General features: G+C 48.2%; 1 long non-coding RNA gene across 2 annotated transcripts in view; it reads left to right on the plus strand.

Annotated features, from left to right (window-relative positions):
- Positions 1-21565, plus strand: part of LOC137561785 (uncharacterized) — a 42792-nt gene extending 21227 nt beyond the window's left edge. For both annotated transcript variants that reach the window (XR_011030112.1, XR_011030111.1), the window contains 2 exons: positions 18636-18727; positions 21312-21565. This is a non-coding gene — a long non-coding RNA (uncharacterized lncRNA). The remainder of the gene's footprint in view (positions 1-18635; positions 18728-21311) is intronic.
- The last annotated feature ends 421 nt before the right edge of the window (positions 21566-21986 follow it).

Consider the following 21986-nt stretch of genomic DNA (forward strand, 5'->3'; position numbering starts at 1 on the left):
TTAGACTCCTCACACAGCACAACAAGCTGCTTTTCCCCAACACTGCTCCCCTGCCTCCCCCTCCTCACTCACTGTCAGAATCCTCATACAGCACAACAAGCTCCTTTTCCCCAATGATGCTCTCCTGCCTCCCCCGCCTCTCTCACTGTCAGACTCCTCACACAGCACAACAAGCTGCTTTTCCCAAATACTGCTCTCCTGCCTCCCCCCTCCTCACTCACTGTCAGACTCCACACACAGCACAACAAGCTGCTTTTCCCCAATGATGCTCTCCTGCCTCCCCCCTCCTCACTCACTGTCACACTCCTCACACAGCACAACAAGCTGCTTTTCCCCAATGCTGCTCTCCTGCTTCCCTCCTCCTCACTCACTGTCAGACTCTTCACACAGCACAACAAGCTGCTTTTCCCCAATGCTGCTCTTCTGCCTTCCCCCTCCTCACTCACTGTCAGCCTCCTCACACAGCACAGCAAGCTGCTTTTCCCCAATGCTGCTCTCCTGCCTCCCCCTCCTCACTCACTGTCAGACTCCTCACACAGCACAACAAGCTGCTTTTCCCCAATGCTGCTCTCCTGCCTCCCCCTCCTCACTCACTGTCACACTCCTCACACAGCACAACAAGCTGCTTTTCCCCAATGATGCTCTCCTGCCTCCCCCCTCCTCACTCACTGTCACACTCCTCACACAGCACAACAAGCTGCTTTTCCCCAATGCTGCTCTCCTGCCTCCCCCCTCCTCACTCACTGTCAGACTCCACACACAGCACAACAAGCTGCTTTTCCCCAATGATGCTCTCCTGCCTCCCCCCTCCTCACTCACTGTCACACTCCTCACACAGCACAACAAGCTGCTTTTCCCCAATGCTGCTCTCCTGCTTCCCTCCTCCTCACTCACTGTCAGACTCTTCACACAGCACAACAAGCTGCTTTTCCCCAATGCTGCTCTTCTGCCTTCCCCCTCCTCACTCACTGTCAGCCTCCTCACACAGCACAGCAAGCTGCTTTTCCCCAATGCTGCTCTCCTGCCTCCCCCTCCTCACTCACTGTCAGACTCCTCACACAGCACAACAAGCTGCTTTTCCCCAATGCTGCTCTCCTGCCTCCCCCTCCTCACTCACTGTCACACTCCTCACACAGCACAACAAGCTGCTTTTCCCCAATGATGCTCTCCTGCCTCCCCCCTCCTCACTCACTGTCACACTCCTCACACAGCACAACAAGCTGCTTTTCCCCAATGCTGCTCTCCTGCCTCCCCCCTCCTCACTCACTGTCAGACTCCACACACAGCACAACAAGCTGCTTTTCCCCAATGATGCTCTTCTGCCTTCCCCCTCCTCACTCACTGTCAGCCTCCTCACACAGCACAGCAAGCTGCTTTTCCCCAATGCTGCTCTCCTGCCTCCCCCTCCTCACTCACTGTCAGACTCCTCACACAGCACAACAAGCTGCTTTTCCCCAATGCTGCTCTCCTGCCTCCCCCTCCTCACTCACTGTCACACTCCTCACACAGCACAACAAGCTGCTTTTCCCCAATGATGCTCTCCTGCCTCCCCCCTCCTCACTCACTGTCACACTCCTCACACAGCACAACAAGCTGCTTTTCCCCAATGCTGCTCTCCTGCCTCCCCCCTCCTCACTCACTGTCAGACTCCACACACAGCACAACAAGCTGCTTTTCCCCAATGATGCTCTCCTGCCTCCCCCCTCCTCACTCACTGTCACACTCCTCACACAGCACAACAAGCTGCTTTTCCCCAATGATGCTCTCCTGCTTCCCTCCTCCTCACTCACTGTCAGACTCTTCACACAGCACAACAAGCTGCTTTTCCCCAATGCTGCTCTTCTGCCTTCCCCCTCCTCACTCACTGTCAGCCTCCTCACACAGCACAGCAAGCTGCTTTTCCCCAATGCTGCTCTCCTGCCTCCCCCTCCTCACTCACTGTCAGACTCCTCACACAGCACAACAAGCTGCTTTTCCCCAATGCTGCTCTCCTGCCTCCCCCTCCTCACTCACTGTCACACTCCTCACACAGCACAACAAGCTGCTTTTCCCCAATGATGCTCTCCTGCCTCCCCCCTCCTCACTCACTGTCACACTCCTCACACAGCACAACAAGCTGCTTTTCCCCAATGCTGCTCTCCTGCTTCCCTCCTCCTCACTCACTGTCAGACTCTTCACACAGCACAACAAGCTGCTTTTCCCCAATGCTGCTCTCCTGCCTCCCCCCTCCTCACTCACTGCCAGACTCCTCACACAGCACAACAAGCTGCTTTTCCCCAATGCTGCTCTCCTGCCTCCCCCTCCTCACTCACTGTCACACTCCTCACACAGCACAACAAGCTGCTTTTCCCCAATGATGCTCTCCTGCCTCCCCCCTCCTCACTCACTGTCACACTCCTCACACAGCACAACAAGCTGCTTTTCCCCAATGATGCTCTCCTGCCTCCTCCCTCCTCACTCACTGTCACACTCCTCACACAGCACAACAAGCTGCTTTTCTCCAATGCTGCTCCCCTGCCTCCCCCTCCTCACTCACTGTCAGAATCCTCATACAGCACAACAAGCTGCTTTTCCCCAATGCTGCTCCCCTGCCTCCCCCTCCTCACTCACTGTCAGACTCCTCACACAGCACAACAAGCTGCTTTTCCCCAATGATGCTCTCCTGCCTCCCCCCTCCTCACTCACTGTCAGACTCCACACACAGCACAACAAGCTGCTTTTCCCCAATGATGCTCTCCTGCCTCCCCCCTCCTCACTCACTGTCACACTCCTCACACAGCACAACAAGCTGCTTTTCCCCAATGATGCTCTCCTGCTTCCCTCCTCCTCACTCACTGTCAGACTCTTCACACAGCACAACAAGCTGCTTTTCCCCAATGCTGCTCTTCTGCCTTCCCCCTCCTCACTCACTGTCAGCCTCCTCACACAGCACAGCAAGCTGCTTTTCCCCAATGCTGCTCTCCTGCCTCCCCCTCCTCACTCACTGTCAGACTCCTCACACAGCACAACAAGCTGCTTTTCCCCAATGCTGCTCTCCTGCCTCCCCCTCCTCACTCACTGTCACACTCCTCACACAGCACAACAAGCTGCTTTTCCCCAATGATGCTCTCCTGCCTCCCCCCTCCTCACTCACTGTCACACTCCTCACACAGCACAACAAGCTGCTTTTCCCCAATGCTGCTCTCCTGCTTCCCTCCTCCTCACTCACTGTCAGACTCTTCACACAGCACAACAAGCTGCTTTTCCCCAATGCTGCTCTCCTGCCTCCCCCCTCCTCACTCACTGCCAGACTCCTCACACAGCACAACAAGCTGCTTTTCCCCAATGCTGCTCTCCTGCCTCCCCCTCCTCACTCACTGTCACACTCCTCACACAGCACAACAAGCTGCTTTTCCCCAATGATGCTCTCCTGCCTCCCCCCTCCTCACTCACTGTCACACTCCTCACACAGCACAACAAGCTGCTTTTCCCCAATGATGCTCTCCTGCCTCCTCCCTCCTCACTCACTGTCACACTCCTCACACAGCACAACAAGCTGCTTTTCCCCAATGATGCTCTCCTGCCTCCCCCCTCCTCACTCACTGTCAGAATCCTCATACAGCACAACAAGCTGCTTTTCCCCAATGCTGCTCTCCTGCCTCCCCCCTCCTCACTCACTGTCAGACTCCTCACACAGCACAACAAGCTGCTTTTCCCCAATGCTGCTCTCCTGCCTCCCCCTCCTCACTCACTGTCACACTCCTCACACAGCACAACAAGCTGCTTTCCCCAATGCTGCTCTCCTGCCTCCCCCTTCTCACTGTCAGACTCCTCACACAGCACAACAAGCTGCTTTTCCCCAATGATGACCTCTTCACCTCACTCTCCTCTCACTTCTCCTTCTACTCTGACTGCATGCTGTAAGTGTAAACACAGTATAAACATACTGTCCCTGTAATCTCTGTGCCTGTTGCAATTGTTTCATCTTGCTCCATGAGAGAACCGGCCCCGATGACAATACTGAGATGTAGAGTCATCAATTCCTAGATGCAATAGGGCCCTGGATCTTTGTGCCGACCCCCCCCCCCCCCCATCCCACAGATAGCATTATTAGGAGGCCTTTGTACTGCCTATACCTTGACTTGAAGAGTAGACATCAGCAGCACCACTATGATGTATTTAAGCTCTTTATTGACAAAACAGAATTTATGATCTTCCCACCCCGGCCATCCATGAACCTCCCAGATCTGCAGGTCACTGTTAACCACACTACCATTCGCCCTACCTCCCTACTTCCACCTTCGTAACATCTGTAAGATTCGCCCTTTCCTGACCTCTGCCACCACCAAACTCCTCATCCATGCCCTCATAATTTCCCGCCTCGACTACTGCAATGCCCTTCTGTCTGGACTCCCTAAGACTAGTGTTGGGCGAACATCTAGATGTTCGGGTTCGGGCCGAACAGGCCGAACATGGCCGCGATGTTCGGGTGTTCGACCCGAACTCCGAACATAATGGAAGTCAATGGGGACCCGAACTTTTGTGGTTTGTAAAGCCTCCTTACATGCTACATACCCCAAATTTACAGGGTATGTGCACCTTGGGAGTGGGTACAAGAGGAAAAAAAATTTAGCAAAAAGAGCTTATAGTTTTTGAGAAAATCGATTTTAAAGTTTCAAAGGGAAAACTGTCTTTTAAATGCGGGAAATGTCTGTTTTCTTTGCACAGGTAACATGCTTTTTGTCGGCATGCAGTCATAAATGTAATACATATAAGAGGTTCCAGGAAAAGGGACCGGTAATGCTAACCCAGCAGCAGCACACGTGATGGAACAGGAGGAGGGTGGCGCAGGAGGAGAAGGCCACGCTTTGAGACACAACAACCCAGGCCTTGCATGAGGACAAGAAGCGTGCGGATAGCATGCTTTGTACCACCATGCAGTCATAAATGTAATAAAGATAAGTGGTTCAATAAACAGGGACCACGCGGCAACGCTAACCCAGCAGCAGCACACGTGATGGAACAGGAGGAGGCGCAGGAGGAGAAGGCCACGCTTTGTGAGACACAACAACCCAGGCCTTGCATGAGGACAAAAAGCGTGCGGATAGCATGCTTTGTACCGCCATGTAGTCATAAATGTAATAAAGATAAGAGGTTCAATAAACAGGGACCACGCGGCAACGCTAACCCAGCAGCAGCAGCAGCAGCAGCACACGTGATGGAACAGGAGGAGGCGCAGGAGGAGAAGGCCACGCTTTGTGAGACACAACAACCCAGGCCTTGCATGAGGACAAAAAGCGTGCGGATAGCATGCTTTGTACCGCCATGTAGTCATAAATGTAATAAAGATAAGAGGTTCAATAAACAGGGACCACGCGGCAACGGTAACCCAGCAGCAGCAGCAGCAGCAGCAGCACACGTGATGGAACAGGAGGAGGCGCAGGAGGAGAAGGCCACGCTTTGTGAGACACAACAACCCAGGCCTTGCATGAGGACAAAAAGCGTGCGGATAGCATGCTTTGTACCGCCATGTAGTCATAAATGTAATAAAGATAAGAGGTTCCATAAACAGGGACCACGCGGCAACGGTAACCCAGCAGCAGCAGCAGCAGCACACGTGATGGAACAGGAGGAGGCGCAGGAGGAGAAGGCCACGCTTTGTGAGACACAACAACCCAGGCCTTGCATGAGGACAAAAAGCGTGCGGATAGCATGCTTTGTACCGCCATGTAGTCATAAATGTAATAAAGATAAGAGGTTCCATAAACAGGGACCGGCAACGGTAACCCAGCAGCAGCAGCAGCAGCAGCAGCAGCAGCACACGTGATGGAACAGGAGGAGGCGCAGGAGGAGAAGGCCACGCTTTGTGAGACACAACAACCCAGGCCTTGCATGAGGACAAAAAGCGTGCGGATATAGCAGCAATGCTTTTTGCCGCCATGCAGTCATAAATGTAATACAGATGAGAGGTTCAATAAACAGGGACCGGAAACGCTAAACCATCCCAGATGTTCATCGGTCATGTTACTTGGTTGGGGTCCAGGAGTGTTGCGTAGTCGTTTCCAATCCAGGATTGATTCATTTTAATTTGAGTCAGACGGTCTGCATTTTCTGTGGAGAGGCGGATACGCCGATCTGTGATGATGCCTCCGGCAGCACTGAAACAGCGTTCCGACATAACGCTCGCTGCCGGGCAAGCCAGCACCTCTATTGCGTACATTGCCAGTTCGTGCCAGGTGTCTAGCTTCATGCCCGGTTTCAGGTCCAGCGGTGCCAGCCACAAATCCGTCTGTTCCTTTATTCCCCTCCAAATTTCCTCCCCTGTGTGCTGCTTATCCCCAAGGCAGATCAGCTTCAGCAACGCTTGCTGACGCATGCCAACAGCTGTGCTGCACTGCTTCCACGATCCTACTGCTGCTGGTGCTGGGTTAGCATTTCCGGATGAGGTACAGCTTTGAGATGCGTTGGAGGAGAAGGAGTCAGAGAGGTAGGTGCTGCTGTTGTTATCCAGCTGTTTGCGGCGTGGGCAACACCCGCGCCGTAGCAGGTGAGGAATCGCTGCCAGGCTCCACAAGGTTCACCCAGTGCGCGGTAAGGGAGATGTATCGACCCTGGCCGAACGCACTCGTCCAGGTGTCAGTGGTGAGGTGAACCTTGCAGGCAACGGCATTCTTCAAGCTTCGGGTTATTTAGCTGACCACGTGCTCATGCAACTCAGGCACTGCAGAGCGCGCAAAGTGGTAGCGGCTGGGAACAACGTAACGTGGGATGGCCACTGACATCATGCCCTTGAAGCTGTTTGTCTCCACCACTCGATATGGCAGCATTTCGCAGGCCAGAAGCTTGGCTATGCTGGCTGGCTGTTACTGCCACGGCCCGGGGGTCATTTGCTGGCAATTTCCTCTTGTGCTCAAACATCTCAGAGACAGACAACTCAACCGTAGCGCTGCACACCGAAGGGCTGTTGGTTGTTGTGTTTGATGAACACTGGGAGACCTCAAGAGCACTAGTCCGGAAAGTGACAGTGTCAGCATCGTCTGATGTTTGTGAATGTTGTGAACCACGCAATGGCTGGGCTACTGCTGCTGCTGAGGCGGGTCTGGTGGTGAGTCTGGTGAACCCAAGGGAGGCAGTGTTGCTGGTGGTACCCTGTCCTGCCGCGTTTGCCCACAGAGTGGGATGTTTGGATAGAATGTGGCGGCTCATGCTGGTGGTGGAGAGGTTGTTAATACTTTTCCCCCTGCTCAGGCGGGTCTTGCACACCTTGCAAATCGCCATGGTAACATCCTCAGTGCAGTCTTCAAAGAAAGCCCAGACTTTAACTGGCTGAGGACTCGGACCTCGTGCGTGATGTGCTGGTGCTGCTTAACCCACTGCTGGACGCTTGAGAGGTCATCCAAGTAATTATCTGGTCCTGTTCTTTTGGATCTGTGAGGGTTGTTGTCCTGGACAACATGGGCAGTATTGAGTGGGTTTTCTTGGGTGCTCCCCTGTGGCCTGTACGTGAACCGTCAGGGGAAACACCTCTTCCCTTGCCCCTCCCTCTTTCACCGGATTTCTTCCTCATTTCACTTATCCTTAAAGTACACGCTGACTGGCAGCAGTACAGTGGCAGTACAGAAATGCTATACAGTGGTGGGTGAGCGGTGTACCACTATTGTCAGCAGTGACACAGAGCACAATGCTATACAGTGGCGGGTGAGCGGTGTACTACTGTTCCCAGCAGACACAGAGTGGAAGTAAACACAATGCTATATAGTGTGGCTGAGCCGTGTACACAGAGTGGCATTAAACACAATGCTATATAGTCTGCTATATAGTCACCCCGAACAGGGTGATGTTCTGCAGAACCCGAACAGTGGCAAACACTGTTCGCCCAACACTACTGGGAGGGAACGCAGATTTTAGTACCTAAACACACGATACAACATGTTTTCCGGGGTCGGACTCTGAGGCACATACAGATGGTCCCGATCATCATCCTCATCATACAACTCTTCTCCTGAGTCTGACCCACCCACCACCTCTGCCACCCCAACATCCCCAGACACAGACCCCTCATCGTCCTCAACATTAACTTGGGATGCTGGCCTGAGCCAGACCTCCTCCTCCACATCAGGCCCCATCATCTCCTCAATGGCAGCCCTCATTAATCGCTCTGGCGACGGACTGATGGACACAACGTTCTCCTCCGGGGAGGGCTGCTGCTGACCACTGGCTGCTGGGGTGGATGTTATAGCTTGCGTGGGGCGTTGGCTGTTGCTGTTGTTGGGAGTGCTGCTCACAGCGGAGGTCTCTGGGGAACTCATGTTGAGCTCATATAGTGGTTGACGGTGAGTGGAGTATTACTGATCCCAGCAATATACACACTGACTGGCAGAGTACGCAATGCTATATAGTGTGGCTGAGCGGTGTACACAGAGTGGCAGTAAACACAATGCTATATAGTCTGGCTGAGCGAGCGGTGTACTACTGTTCCCAGCAGAATCAGAGTGGCAGTAAACAATGGTATATAGTCTGGCTGAGCGGTGTACACAGAGTGTCAGTAAACAATGGTATATAGTCTGGCTGAGCGAGCGGTGTACTACTGTTCCCAGCAGAATCAGAGTGGCAGTAAACAATGGTATATAGTCTGGCTGAGCGGTGTACACAGAGTGTCAGTAAACAATGGTATATAGTCTGGCTGAGCGGTGTACACACAATGCTATATAGTCTGCTATATAGTGTCAGTAAACAATGGTATATAGTCTGGCTGAGCGAGCGGTGTACTACTGTTCCCAGCAGAATCAGAGTGGCAGTAAACAATGGTATATAGTCTGGCTGAGCGGTGTACACAGAGTGTCAGTAAACAATGGTATATAGTCTGGCTGAGCGAGCGGTGTACTACTGTTCCCAGCAGAATCAGAGTGGCAGTAAACAATGGTATATAGTCTGGCTGAGCGGTGTACACAGAGTGTCAGTAAACAATGGTATATAGTCTGGCTGAGCGAGCGGTGTACTACTGTTCCCAGCAGAATCAGAGTGGCAGTAAACAATGGTATATAGTCTGGCTGAGCGGTGTACACAGAGTGTCAGTAAACAATGGTATATAGTCTGGCTGAGCGGTGTACACACAATGCTATATAGTCTGCTATATAGTGTCAGTAAACAATGGTATATAGTCTGGCTGAGCGAGCGGTGTACTACTGTTCCCAGCAGAATCAGAGTGGCAGTAAACAATGGTATATAGTCTGGCTGAGCGGTGTACACAGAGTTTCAGTAAACAATGGTATATAGTCTGGCTGAGCGGTGTACACAGAGTGTCAGTAAACAATGGTATATAGTCTGGCTGAGCGGTGTACACAGAGTGGCAGTAAACACAATGCTATATAGTCTGGCTGAGCGAGCGGTGTACTACTGTTCCCAGCAGAATCAGAGTGGCAGTAAACAATGGTATATAGTCTGGCTGAGCGGTGTACACAGAGTGTCAGTAAACAATGGTATATAGTCTGGCTGAGCGGTGTACACAGAGTGTCAGTAAACAATGGTATATAGTCTGGCTGAGCGGTGTACACAGAGTGGCAGTAAACACAATGCTATATACTCTGGCTGAGCGAGCGGTGTACTACTGTTCCCAGCAGACACAGAACAGTGAACAGAATGCTATATAGTGTGGCTGAGCGAGCGGTGTACCACTATTCCCAGCAGACACAGAACAGTGAACAGAATGCTATATAGTGTGGCTGAGCGGGCGGTGTACCACTATTCCCAGCAGACACAGAACAGTGAACAGAATGCTATATAGTGTGGATGAGCGAGCGGTGTACCACTATTCCCAGCAGACACAGAACAGTAAACAGAATGCTATATAGTGTGGCTGAGCGAGCGGTGTACCACTATTCCCAGCAGACACAGAACAGTGAACAGAATGCTATATAGTGTGGCTGAGCGAGCGGTGTACCACTATTCCCAGCAGACACAGAACAGTGCACAGAATGCTATATAGTGTGGCTGAGCGAGCGGTGTACCACTATTCCCAGCAGACACAGAACAGTAAACAGAATGCTATATAGTGTGGCTGAGCGAGCGGTGTACCACTATTCCCAGCAGACACAGAACAGTAAACAGAATGCTATATAGTGTGGCTGAGCGAGCGGTGTACCACTATTCCAAGCAGACACAGAACAGTGAACAGAATGCTATATAGTGTGGCTGAGCGAGCGGTGTACCACTATTCCCAGCAGACACAGAGTGGCAGTAAACAGAATGCTATATAGTGTGGCTGAGCGAGGTACACAGAGTGGCAGTAAACAGAATGCTATATAGTGTGGCTGAGCAAGCGGTGTACTACTATTCCCAGCAGACACAGAGTGGCAGTAAACAGAATGCTATATAGTGTGGCTGAGCGAGGTACACAGAGTGGCAGTAAACAGAATGCTATATAGTGTGGCTGAGCAAGCGGTGTACTACTGTTCCCAGCAGTGACACAATGACAGGGGGGACCCTGGCTAGCGTGGCTGGAGCGCGAACTACCCTGCCTGCCTACCCAAAGCTAAACCCACAGACAAATGGCGGAGATATGACGTGGTTCGGGTATTTATTTACCCGAACCACGTGACCGTTCGGCCAATCAGAGCGCGTTCGGGTCCGAACCACGTGACCCGTTCGGCCAATCACAGCGCTAGCCGAACGTTCGGGGAACGTTCGGCCATGCGCTCTTAGTTCGGCCATATGGCCGAACGGTTTGGCCGAGCACCGTCAGGTGTTCGGCCGAACTCGAACATCACCCGAACAGGGTGATGTTCTGCAGAACCCGAACAGTGGCGAACACTGTTCGCCCAACACTACCTAAGACCCGAATAGCCCCACTGCAGTCCATCATGAATGCGGCTGCCAGAATTATCCACTCCTCCCATCGCTCCACCAGGGCGGCTCCCCTCCGTGAATCCCTCCACTGGCTTTCTATCCAGTCCAGAATCAGGTCCAAGATACTGTGTCTGACCTACAAATCCATCCACAAATCCTGTCCAACCTACATTTCTGATCTTACTCAGAGGTACACACCTAGCCGCTCACTCCGCTCCTCCAATGAACTTCGCCTAACCGCCCCCGCATCACCCAGTCCCATGAACGCCTCCAGGACTTCTCAAGAGCTGCTCCAACATTATGGAACTCCCTACCTCCACCCATTAGGGCAGCCCCCTCCTTCGACATCTTCAAGAAGGCCCTCAAAACTCACTTTTTCACTCTGGCCTACTACCCCTCACAAATACTCTAAACCCACAGCTGAACTCTGGTCCCCTACCTCTTGTGTCCCCACCTCTCCCTCTAGATTGTAAGCCTTTGGGCAGGATCCTGCTCCTTTTGCGTCCTACCTGATCATGCACCTCCATTACTGTGCACCCATGCTATGCATCTGAGTGAACCTAACTTGCCTAATCTCCATGCTTTTTTTTCTAAGGACACTGTAGGAGGCAAGCCTCTCTTCTGCATCATGCTGTGTACATTTACCAGCTTGCCATCAAATTGTACATTTATTTCCCTCAACCAGCCTAGTGCTTCACATTGCCTTATATATTGTACCAGCAGCCTGGGAGAAAATCTCCCTCCTTACTCCTGGCTAGTCCGTTCTGGAATGCAAACAGACACCATCCTACTCTCTTGTTTTCAAGTCATAAGGAGGGGCGGGCAGGACAGGAGTCACACAGACACACTCTAGATCCCGAGTTGACACTAACATTAGGGAATGTCATACAAAGTGTTGTAGACAAAAGGTTTGTAGATTCCTTATTTGAGGCTAAGCAGCAAAGGCTTTCATTAGAATGTTTTATCTCCGTTCCCTAAGTTTTCAGTCTCTAAGGATAGAAAAAATAAACCTTTTTTTCCCTCAAAGCGCCTGCCATAAATCTGGCGCTCTAGGCAATTAGCTGGTCAGCTGGTCTCTAGAAGCGCCTCTGGGGATGGGTGAGATTAGGCTTCGGTAATGGAGGGTTCTGTGAATAGTGTTAAGTTGTAATAATATATCGGTATTATTTACCAGTATTTCATTACAATACAATACAATAAAGAAGACATTGAGAGCTCAATATAGTGTAGTAGGTACTGGTAAAGGATGAATATGGAAAGCAAGTGGATAAATACCCACAAACCAGCGTCACCGCAAAGGCAACTGTGTGAGGCGCTTAGTGGTATTCTGATCTGCAGCTGTTATATACTGCTATTTTTACTACCTGATGAAGCAGGGTCACGCCTGTGAAATGCGTTGCACAATACCCGGAAGTGCATTAATAACATTTTCTGTAACTGTTCAAATAAACTGTTCTTTCTGTCTGCTCGGAGGAGGTAAGTCCACCACTACCTCCTCTCTATATATATATTTTTAAGAATTTTAGTCCTTTTTATCCTGTTGGCACCTCTGTTTGTCCATGTACACTATTTTATTACAGTGATTTACACCTTTAAAACGTAGTGCATCAGGATTGCGATTTGGAGAAAATCGAATCACACTAATGGAAGACAGCACTACAATTTACATGTTAATCGTGGTGCTGTAACGATCAGCAAATAGATACGGCGATAGATACGATAGATACGATTTTAGTATTGAATCGCACCTAGTGGAAAATGGCCCCCAATATGCGTGTTTGGGGAATTTGTAATCATTGCTAGTTCTGACCATTTTCCTCCAAAGCTGTCAATAAGAAGTAGCGGAGTTTTAGACAGAAAACAACAGCAACAGAAAGCAGGTGATGTCACCCTGCACTTTATTCTGCATTGATGGTATAAACTTAAGACACAAAAGCAATCTCTCTCCCTTCCTTTGTTTCTCATATCTTGCAGAACACGGCGACCTTTCTTCCAATGCGAGAGACTCGTTTTGTGGAAAAAATCACTTATTTTACTATCTGTTAATGTTCTCCAAACTACCTTTATCGAAGCTCACCTCCATTCTTTATTATTCCCCTGTGTAAAAACACAAATTAATGGGTGGCCTAATCTAGACCAGACCACTATTATATCCACCTCTTTCCTCCAAAAGCTAAATAAAAACAATGCACATAATGTAGAGAGTTATGGGGTGCTCTTAGCTTTTAAAGTTCATTTTCCTAAAGGATAATTACACGGTTTTGGTAATGAATAAAGTCATTAAGTGTCCCCATCCTATTCAAACTTTGTATTAAAAAAACGAGGGCTTCAAAATGTAGAAATTTCATGTAGAAATTTCCCAAATTTACCAAGGTCAATGTCCTCCCTATCTAATACTTTACCACGACGGACACAAATTTGCCAGTAAAACCCCATATACCTGTTGGATTAATGCAGGAGTGCCCACACTTTTTCGGCTCGCGAGCTACTTTTAAATTCGCTGAGGCCAGGAGATCTACCGACGTTTCAAAGGCAACCGCCCACCCCCCCGGAACCCCGCTGGGTGCCTTCAGTATAGGTTAGCTGGGTGCCATCAGTATAGGTTAGCCTTAGTGTAGGTTGGGTGCCTTAGTGTAGGTTATCTTTAGTGTAGGTTAGCTGGGTGCCTTAGTGTAGGTTATCTTTAGTGTAGGTTAGCTGGGTGCCTTAGCGTAGGTTAGCTGGGTGCCTTAGTGTAGGCTAGCTGGGTGCCTTAGTGTAGGTTAGCTTGGTGCCTTAGTGTAGGTTAGCTGGGTGACTTAGCGTAGGTTAGCTGGGTGCCTTAGCGTAGGTTAGCTGGGTGGGTGCCTTAGCGTAGGTTAGTTGGGTGGGTGCCTTAGCTTAGGTTAGCTGGGTGGGTGCCTTAGCTTAGGTTAGCTGGGTGTGTGCCTTAGCTTAGGTTAGCTGGGTGGGTGCCTTAGCTTAGGTTAGCTGGGTGGGTGCCTTAGCTTAGGTTAGCTGGGTGGGTGCCTTAGCTTAGGTTAGCTGGGTGGGTGCCTTAGTGTAGGTTAGCTGGGTGCCTTAGCGTAGGTTAGCAGGGTGGGTGCCTTAGCTTAGGTTAGCTGGGTGGGTGCCTTAGCGTAGGTTAGCTGGGTAAGTGCCTTAGCGTAGGTTAGCAGGGTGTATGTGCCTTAGTGTAGGTATCTAGGGATAGGAGCCCGGGTGCACACCACTTACCTCCCTCCAGCTCCAGCTGTGGCGTCCTGGCTTCACTAAGGGAGGCTCCGGTGAGCGTGAGTGGAGGCGGAAGTGTTGTCTCCAGTGCCGCCCCCCAGTCATGACACTGCGTTGGCCTCTCAGCCGCGCCTCTCTCCTCCCCGCGAGCGGCCAGCAGCAGAATCTGACAGGACGTGGCCAATCGGCCGCGTTCTTAAGCTGCTGGCTGCAAAATTCAATGGGACGCGGCCATAACCAGTAGATCACGATCGACCTATTGGGCAGCCCTGGATTAATGTCACTCTCAACAATTACAACTCAGTCATTAACCACTTCACCCCACAGGCTATTTTACCCTCACCACCAAGAGCCATTTTCACCTGTCAGTGCTCTTCCCATTCATTTGACCATAACTTTATGACTACTTACCACACCTAAATGATCTATATTTTGTTGTTGTTGTTTTTTTGCCACAAATTAGGCTCTTTTGTGGGCAATGCTTGTTTTCAGTAACTACTTTATTTTCTATGCAATTTGTAGGGGGAATACAGGAAAAAATACACTTTTCTCCAATTCCATCCTCTATAGTTTTAAAATAAACAATGCTACTGTAAATAAAACCCACACAATTCATTTGCCGATTTGTCCTGGTGTTCACAATGTTTAAATGATGTCCCTACTCCCTAGTACAATGTATGGCGACAATATATTATTTGGAAAAAAGGGCACATTTTTTTCTGTATTGTGTTTTTTGTACCCCATCAATAATCACAAGCCCGTAGTTGCTAAAAGAACAGTAATATACCCTCATGGCATACATATCAAAAACATATTAAAGATGATTTATGTTTTTTTTTTCTTAACAGACATGCTTTTGTTTTCTAATGTGTGTTTGTTAACTGTGGGGAGGGGGAGAATTAAATAGGTTCTAGAAATAATGAAATATCGAAATGTGTTTATTAATGTGTTTATTTATTTATTTTTACCTCTGATATACTTTTTGGCCACCAGATGGCACTAATCACTCTCCTGGAAGTTACCAGGAAGTGTTTAAAGTGTAACTGTTGGGCATAAAATCAATTCCTTATTTTTATCTGGTTAACAAGTGTCACGGACGGTTGCGGGGCCGCAGACGCGTCCTGGAACCGCCCGTGAAGAAAAAGCGATCGCATCTCTGCATCGATTGCGCTTCAGATCAATAGGACCAAGATTTGATGTGTAGTATCCCTCTGCCTAGGAACAGCTGGGGGATCTGTCTTAGCTGAGTAAGAGCCTGGGGGAGGTGTTAATTAGCTTGGACATATTCCCTGTGGAAGGCACAATTCCCCTTTCTGTTCTGGGAACCAGGTGACACATAGATGTTAATTAGTCAGCAGAGAACTCACTCTGCCTTTTGGGAAAGACAGGATGAGCTCCCAGCAGGGGGCTATTCAAAAATCTGCTCTGCTCAGACTGGCCGGAGCCACATGAGAAAGCATGGAGTTTAGGATTTTGAGCATGTTTAAGCAATACCGTTCAGGTGAGAAATGTGGAAGTTATATCATTCTGCTGGTCCGGATCTTGTGAGTGTTTTGATATTAAATTTGGGCCACTGGCATAACCAGATCTCTGGGAATTCCACCGTTTTTTAACCGGGCATGCAAACATGCCCAAGTTTGATATCATATTAATCGGTAGGTTCTGGGGATCGAGAATATGTAATTATTATTTGTGTGCCGGCCGCGCAGGTCTGCCTAGGGAACATGTCATGATTATGAGGTTGCTAAAGCCCCTGGCCAGATGTGATTACCATAGTCCGGCCTGGGGGCCGACTCTGGAAGCCCGCCTCTGATCTCAGCTCCATTAAAAGTGAATAAGCTGCCTGGGAAAGGAGTCCTCCACCCTGAAAACATCTTGAACTCATCGGTGCCAGCTTGAGGATATGCTGGCATCCACCTGGTCTGAACTCTGAACTTTGATTGAAACCCAGGACTCTGTTTTTCCCACAAAAAGGACATCTTTCCAGGAACTAAGTATTTTTCTCCCTTCTTTTATTTTTTATACTGGCTATTAATGTTTTAATAATTGTTGATTTTAATAATTGTCTGTATATATTAATTATTTATATTGCGTGAATAAACGACTTTCTCCAAGTCATTCACTGTCCGCTACCCTGCTTATCAGCACACACAGAACTGATCCCGGGTCTCTGAAGATACGCTACTGTTTGTTTGTTGTTGGCTAGACAGAATACCGTGTGTTTAACCGTTTTATTCGCAGGACTAGTCAGTCAGTTAGTGGGCTCCACGGTCCCATGGTAACCGCGGTGGTGGCAGTTTACTCTGAACCAGTGGGTGAAGTTGTAATCACCCGTATCTCACAGGCTCCCTTCTGGTGTGTCTGCGGCTAATTCTTAACGGTTCCTGCGCATTGACTGCGACCAGAGTTCGCACGATCTGTGCGCTGGCACCGTTTAGAAGGCTAGTTGCGGTCAGCCACTAGGGCTCCTGTGACAACAAGTAATAAGGATGCTAACCAGGCAATCCAAAAGTTAAAATCACTATTACTTTTCTTGTTGATAATGATCATTCCCCAATTTACCTGACTTATTTTTCCCTACTAAATTTGGTAGGCACACAAGAAAGTTGCAGGGCATGCTGGGTTGTCCTTTTTTTGCTTCTCTATTTCCCCTCAGACTTAACTAATGCAGCCTGATTGGCTGAAGTCTCTTTCCCTCCTGTTTTCCCCTCCCACACCTCTGTTCCTCTCTGATTGGCCAATATTTATCATGCTGAGACAATGCACTTTCTATAGAGTGCAAATCAGGCAGAGGAGACTAAGGGAGGAAATGACATCAGGATTGGCTTCAAAATAGCCACACTTAAAATGGGGCATGCTAAGAAGGATTTTCTCTTTTTATACTGTGGAAAAATCACTAAAATCAAAACATATGTTATGTAAGTAGAGCAAGTATTTATCTACTTATATATGTGTTTTTTTTCTGAGATCGTATGGCTGACACAGCTCCTCTTTAAAAACACACGATTGGTCCGCACGATGGCCAGGGGCCCCAGCTCCTCTTTAATCATTTTTGTAATTACACTTTTTACTTTCACTTTGATGGATGAACATGCTTTGTGATTCGAGGCATGTTTATTCATTTTCATTTTATTTGTATTGGCTCAGGGATCACATGTTCCCCTTCACCAATTGCCAATATGTAAATCCCACCATGAATGAGTGTCAAGAGCCTGCACATGTGCACACACCTGCTGCAACTACACTGGATGGATATCTCCATCCAAATCGATTTACAGCGACTCAATCTGGACGGATATATCAATCCAGATAGAAGGAAGTGGTTAAGGGAATACTGAGGTGAAAATAAACTGATGCGATAAACAAATCATCCTTCTACTTTTAAAAAATGGCTTTTTGAGATACCCCATGATTTTATTTTATGTTTAATTCTTCTTTTTACTTTTTGAATGTTTGATTGTCTCTGCTCAATGACACAGTCTTTGAAGTATGCCAACGCTAAAATGTATGACCCATTGACCTTTGTATCTCTTCCCTGCTCTCAGAAGCTTGTAAGAAAAAAAAAGTGTAGATCGAGAGCCCAATATAGTTTAGTAATTCTGATATTCAGATGTAAATTATTTAGTACGTGAAAATATACTCACAAGTGTGGGTTACCACAAAGGCAACCACTGGATAGACAGGTGGGGAGAATTATAACCTGACCCCACTCAGGTTTAAGAAGTCGCTCTCTCAGGGGCGTAACTAGAAATCACCAGGCCCCCCTGCAAACACACACACACATGTGTAATGAGAACAATTGTGCGGAGAATAGAAAGCTTTTTCTCTCCATGCCCACACTCCTCAAGCATCACTAAAGGACACAGCACATGGAGAGGGGTAGAAAGGCTGGGGGTAGAACAGGGCTGTACACAAGATCCTGCTGCACACTGAATAGGGACTGTCTACAAATCTTTGTCTGCAAAACTTTGTATGATTCCTTATCAGTGGCTGAGCAGATGCAGTCATTAGAACAATTGTGCAGAGAGCAGAAAGTTTTTTGTCTCCAAGCCCTTAGTTGTCAGTCTCTCAGGACAGCCCCCCCTGTAACTTCTGCCCCCTCCCATGACTTCTGCCCCCCCCTGCGGCTGCATCCCTTGCAGGGTCTATTGTTACGCCCATACGCTCTCTGTAGATAGAAAAAAAGATGGGGTAACACCCCTCCTCCACCTGGAGTGGACTAGATAATGCTGAAGTTTTTGAACAGAGGCGCCAAATTAGAGTAAAAACGTCCAAAATCAGTTTAAAAAAGGGGGAAGCGGCGGACTTACCTCCCTCAAGGAAATACAGACAAGGATCCGCTATTTTATATCAATAAATCACATTTATTATAAACACTCCAGAAGCTGTTTGCTGACAGGCAAGAGTTTTATGGCTGTTATTCCGCATCAGTGAGGATTACAGCCTGACTAGGTCCCGAGTGGAGAGAGACTGTCACTTGCATACTTGAATGTTAACTTTTTTAGGTCAAGAAATAATAAAAACGTAACACATCCTAGTTATTTGTGTGATTGGCAATGTACAAAAACATCTTTATTTTCACCTCGGTACTTCTTTAGGACATATTATGGAGAATGAATGCTGTGCAGACACGTTCTTCGACTATACGTACTGTCAGGCAAGATGGAGGAGGGCGATGGGCGGCACACGAGTGAGTAGGCGCTAATTTTTTCCTCATCGTTTAACAAGCCAGTGGGACGGATCATTAAATGACGTCAGCGGAGAGCTGTACACGTGCTTCTAGATTGTATTCCGTGGTGGAGCTGAAGTACCATCTCAGCCAAAGGTTATCTAACATGTGTAGTGGACTTAAATATATATACACACATATATCAGTTCAGGTGTGCTTTAACCTTCTGAGTACCACAGGCTTACAGCTAGTGAGGATCGTAATCTAACTAACTACGATTATGCGTAAAATTTTCCGTAAATCATAATTCAGTACAGCGCTGTACAAGAGATCTTGGTCATTTTTTTTCCAGCCTGCCAGCCGTGATTTTGTCTGGCAGGCTGTTTACCCAGCGGGGATGCGCGATCCCTGCTGCTAATCTCCGCCTCCTACTAATCGACACCTTCCCGATGCCTATTGGTGTTAGGTGGTCAGGAAGTGGTTAAAACGTGTGTGAAGAGGCATCTCGTCCAAAACAAAGATTTCAAAATCGATGAACGAAACGAAGATCTCCGAGAAAAATCAAAGTGCTGAAAAGATATTCTAGAGGTGAAGTAAAAAAAGTTAGTATATAAAATAGATAAGAGAGATTAGGCTTGATCCACTAAGACAAATAGCATGCCTTATCAGAGTTAACATGCCTTATGAGAGTTAACATGCATTTTGAGAGTAAGCACACCATCAGACTTAACACACCTTAACAGAATTAACATGCATTATCAGAATAGCATAGCGAGCGCTCCGAACTTATGCCTGCTAATTGGCAATGATGAGAGCGCCACTCGTCCTGCCCTTAGCCCCTGGCCTGCGGGTCCAATCACTTAAAAGGACATTATCCCCGCCCTTTAATTGGCCCAATAGGCTACTTGACAGGCAGCCTATTGGGCCAATCAAAGTGCAGGGACAATGTCCTTTAACCAGCTGAGCGGTCTGGACGAGCTCAGCTCGTCCAACACCGCCAGCGGCTGCCGCTCAGGCCCTGCTGGGCCGATTTTAATGAAATAAAAAGCAGCACACGCAGCCGGCACTTTGCCAGCCGCGTGTGCTGCCTGATCGCCGCCGCTCTGCGGCGATTCGCCGCGAGCAGCGGCGAAAGAGGGTCCCCCCAGCCGCCTGAGCCCAGCGTAGCCGGAACAAAAAATTCCGGCCAGCGCTAAGGGCTGGATCGGAGGCGGCTGACGTCAGGACGTCGGCTGACGTCGATGACGTCACTCCGCTCGTCGCTATGGCGACGATATAAGCAAAACAAGGAAGGCCGCTCATTGCGGCCTTCCTTGTTTATTCTGGGCGCCGGAGGCGATCGGAAGATCGCCTCCGGAGCGCCCTCTAGTGGGCTTTCATGCAGCCAACTTTCAGTTGGCTGCATGAAATAGTTTTTTTTTTTATTTAAAAAAAAACCTCCCGCAGCCACCCTGGCGATTTAATCAGAACGCCAGGGTGGTTAAAGTGATTGGACCCGCAGGGGCTCAGGGCAGGACGAGTGCAGCTCTCATCATTGCCAATTAGCATTAGCATTAGTATTTACATGAGGTGGCTGTTTAGTTGGTCAGCACGTGCGTACGCAATGATCGTGCAAACAACAAGTTGTGCAGTTCGTCAAGTTGGGCGGTTGGTCGTGCATTCATTATATAATTAGAGTATTGTACTGTGTTAGCCATCAGGATGAGATGAGACACAGAGGAATGTCATAGCGCACAGGATATGCCTCTGTGTTTTCTTAAAGGACATCCGAGGCGGAAAAAAAAAACTGAGATAAACAATTGTATCTGTCCTCCTCTTTCTAAAAATGGCTTTTAAAGTTATCCCGCAGTTTTATTTTACACTTGCATCAACTTTTTAAGCTTTTACTGTTTCATGGTCTTTTCTCAATAACGCATTAATTGAAGTATAGCCTGGGCTAAAATATATGTACTATTGACCTTTTGTATCTCTTTACTGCTCTTAGAAGCCATTTACTGCCACAAAAGGGTTTATAGCTGCAATTCCTAATCAGTGAGAGTTACGCTAGAGTCCTACCCGGTCCCGTCCCGGACAGGAACTGTCACTTACATACCTGATTTTTAACTCTTTCAGGCAGAGAAATAAAAAAGGAACACAGCATAGTTATTAGTGTGCTAGGCACTGTACATACCCATGTCTATCTCATCATGTCACATGTCACTTCGGGTATCCTTTAAGATTAAATACTCACCTCGGGTTCTCTTTTAAAAAATAGCTTATTTAGTAAAACACCCCATTTTCTAAAATATGTCATAAAAATCACACTTTCTGTTTAATGCATATTGACAGGTATGGCTCAAACAAGTAAACCTGAACGCAAACTCTTTCATGCGTAATCGGCTTACTTTAATAGTTTTGGACAGAGTTTAATAGAGTTAACTCTTTTAATGAAGCGGCAGATAGCATCAGACTGTGTAACGAGGCAGGCCGCATTGTTATTAGCACGCCATAAAAATATCATTATTCCGTCAGCACGCTTGGATGCACCAATGGGAGCGTACACTTATCTTTATTTCATCCAGCTTGCAGGTTATTGCTCATATTTATTCATATTTATTTTTTTCAGTTGTGTCCTCGAATTGTCCAGAAACGTGAATTTATTTTCATAAACCGACAAGCAGGAAATTGGGCATTTATTGTTAACTGGTTCCAGAGAGACAAGTTAGAGTATTCCGAGGTAATACTGCTGTCCTTGCGGCTTGCAATCTATCCTGGATGCTGCACACCTGAGACCGCTGTAAGGCCAAGACATAATGTAAACAAGAACTGCAGTCTGCTTAATGTGCATGCTTTTTTTTTCTTTTTTTAAAGAATTCTAGAATAAACGCAAAGAAAAATGATATATTCATTCATCCTCCAATATTCCCAGCAAGTCTAGGGCTCAGACACACTGTAAGAGTCTGTTTCCACTACACGCAGATTGGATGCAGAAAAACTGACTCCAATGATTGCCTATGGGCCTGTTTCCACTAAACACAATTTTTCGGATGCAGATTTTCCCATAGGCATTCATTGGAGTCAGTGTTTCTGCATCCATTCTGCATCCAATCTGCGTGTAGTGGAAACAGGCCCTAAGGCCTCACTCACACCTAAAAACCAAAATGCAATTGCAAGCGTTTTGCGTTTTTGTGGGTTTTTTTTCCCCTCCCGGCGCTCCACTGCACGTTGCGTTTCTGGTAAAAGCGCTTTTCTAAATGCTTTTCCAGAGCGGTTTTGCAATTCACTCCGTGACGTCAGTCAG

This window comes from Hyperolius riggenbachi, chromosome 3 (assembly GCF_040937935.1).
Source record: "Hyperolius riggenbachi isolate aHypRig1 chromosome 3, aHypRig1.pri, whole genome shotgun sequence".
NCBI lineage: Eukaryota > Metazoa > Chordata > Amphibia > Anura > Hyperoliidae > Hyperolius > Hyperolius riggenbachi.